This window comes from Cherax quadricarinatus, chromosome 10 (assembly GCF_038502225.1).
Source record: "Cherax quadricarinatus isolate ZL_2023a chromosome 10, ASM3850222v1, whole genome shotgun sequence".
Taxonomy (NCBI): Eukaryota; Metazoa; Arthropoda; class Malacostraca; order Decapoda; family Parastacidae; genus Cherax; species Cherax quadricarinatus.
This window is the reverse complement of record NC_091301.1, coordinates 35,065,723-35,068,597: the sequence shown is the minus strand read 5'-3', so window position 1 is coordinate 35,068,597 and position 2,875 is coordinate 35,065,723. Positions and strand designations below refer to the sequence as shown.

The 2,875-nt window shown below is 38.8% G+C and overlaps 1 non-coding gene across 1 annotated transcript; it reads right to left on the bottom strand.

Annotated features, from left to right (window-relative positions):
• Positions 1-2,675: 2,675 nt before the first annotated feature.
• TRNAG-UCC (transfer RNA glycine (anticodon UCC)) lies at positions 2,676-2,747 on the bottom strand. The gene has a single exon. It is a non-coding gene; the product is annotated as a tRNA-Gly (tRNA).
• Between the last annotated feature and the right edge of the window lie 128 nt (positions 2,748-2,875).

The window sequence follows — 2,875 nt, the reverse complement described above, 5'->3', positions numbered from 1 at the left end:
CTTCTCTCTCTCTCCTTCTCCCCACCCTCCCAAACCCTCACACTCCCACCAACACCTCACAATTTTCACTCATAACTCACAATTTTTCTCGTTTTAACTATTTCATCAGAAAAAGTCACCACAACACTTACAACTTATAACCACTTTTCGATTAATTCACTAGTCACAATTTTACATATTACGAAGTTAATACGCACACACACCTCACTTTACTTTGAACACCTTCAAAACACTCTCATAAATCATTTGAATACTCACAAAAATACCTTTGAACATTTCCAAACAACACTGAAACACTTCCAAAATATCATTTTGAGTACTCCCAAATACACCACTGAATGCTACTAAAACACCACTGAATACTACTAAAACACCACTGAATACAGTCAAAACACCACCAAAATCGCCATAAACTAAGTTCAACATAACAGACTAACACCCATTTTCACACAAATCCCCTCAAATCACTATAACCAAGACGATTACCAATTTCTATGAGTACACTCACCTCCAACTAAGATATAACATAAGTAAAAAAAAAAAAAACATGAACACAATCCAAACACACACGAACACTTATAACAGAATCACTTCTTTTTCGGTATCTCTAGTTCGACATCACCCACAACCCACAACTACTCCCTTTACATCATCATTCCACCAATCGCTCCTCTTCCCTCCCGCACCCACTATCTTGTAACCACAAACTTCTGCTGAACACTCTAACACTGTATTTTTAAACCTACCCCATACCTCTTCGACCCCATTGCCTATGCTCTCATTAGCCCATCTATCCTCCAATAGCTGTTTATATCTTACCCTAACTGCCTCCTCTTTTAGTTTATAAACCTTCACCTCTCTCTTCCCTGATGCTTCTATTCTCCTTGTATCCCATCTACCTTTTACTCTCAGTGTAGCTACAACTAAAAAGTGATCTGATATATCTGTGGCCCCTCTACTCAACAGTCTTTTATCTACCAATACATAATCCAACAAACTACTGTCATTTCGCCCTACATCATATCTTGTATACTTATTTATCCTCTTTTTCTTAAAATATGTATTACCTGTAACTAAATCCCTTTCTATACAAAGTTCAATCAAAGGGCTACCATTATCATTTACACCTGGCACCTCAAATTTACCTACCACACCCTCTCTAAAAGTTTCTCCTACTTTAGCATTCAGGTCCCCTACCACAATTACTCTCTCACTTGGTTCAAAGGTTCCTATACATTCACTTAACATCTCCCAAAATCTCTCTCCTCTACATTCCTCTCTTCTCCAGGTGCATACACGCTTATTATGACCCACTTTTCGCATCCAACCTTTACTTTAATCCACATAATCCTTGAATTTACACATTCATATTCTCTTTTCTCCTTCCATAACTGATCCTTCAACATTACTGCTACCCCTTCCTTGGCTCTACCTCTCTAAGATACTTCAGATTTAATCCCATTTATTTCCCCCCACCGAAACTCCCCTACCCCCTTCATAAAAAAAGCAGAGTAGAGCGGTGGTGATATAGTGGTGAGCATAGCTGCCTCCCAAGTAGTTGACCTATATTACCTTGGTTGCTCGAGTTCACATGTATATATATATATATATATATATATATATATATATATATATATATATATATATATATATATATATATATATATATATATATATGTATATATGGCCCTCTTCATGGTGAGCAAAAAACACATGATGCTTTAACCCACAGGACCACGCAATCCTCCAAAAATGACGCACCCAGATAAGCTAGGTGTTTTATCGTTCCCCGAGAACATACGGTGATGTGGGTGCGTCTGAGGTAATTTCATTCTACTCCCGGTTTGGTGAACTAGCCCAACAAGCAGTATTTTATATTAATGTAATCACAAACAAGTGGTATTGATCAGTACCAACACTGCGACTAGCCAAGGACTCGAACCCATGCTGCTTTGGCTCGCCTCATAGTCGGCGAAAACACATGACACTCTAACCACAGGACCACGCAATCATACGCAAACAGGGAGTAGAATGAAATCAGCTCAGAGGCGTCCACATCACCGTATGTCCTTCGATGGAGGGTACAACATCTAGCTTGGCTGGATGCACCATCGTTAAGGACTGTGTGGTCTAGTGGTCTAAAGTGTCATACATTTTCGCTAAACAGCATGGGTTCGACTCCTTGGCTAGTGCAGTGTTGTTATTGATCAATACCACTTATTTCCTGGGTACAATATATGCAATAAGATCACTGTGAACAGGTGGTATCAGAGTATGCAAAGCAACTACTGTGAAAGGATAGCGAAATTGGAATTTCGCTGTTCTCTCACAGTGGTTGATATATATATATATATATATATATATATATATATATATATATATATATATATATATATATATATATATATATATATATATATATATATATATGGATGTGTGTGTGTGTGTGTGTGTGTGTGTGTGTGTGTGTGTGTGTGTGGATGTGTGCGTGTGTGTGTGTTTGTGTGTGTGGGTGTAGGAAGTAGCTGGAGAGGAATAATGTGAAGATATAAAGAAATAGGAACATTAGATGTGACTTCTTCAGTCTGAGTTTAACAAAACCTTTGAACTTAACTAGAACAAACAAGTTGATGTACCTTCACATAATTCATTGACGCTGGTACTGAAAATTAACGTGCGATGGCCGGGAATCGAACCCGGGTCAACTGCTTGGAAGGCAGCTATGCTCACCACTATACCACCATCGCCCTGGCATTAAACGGGTGTGATACAGAACTGGAAAAGCAAGTGTGCACACAGAACACATGGACGTATATACGGTCATGGGTGTTGATATGTATGGAAGGAGGCGCACAGGTGGTAACATCAATGCAGG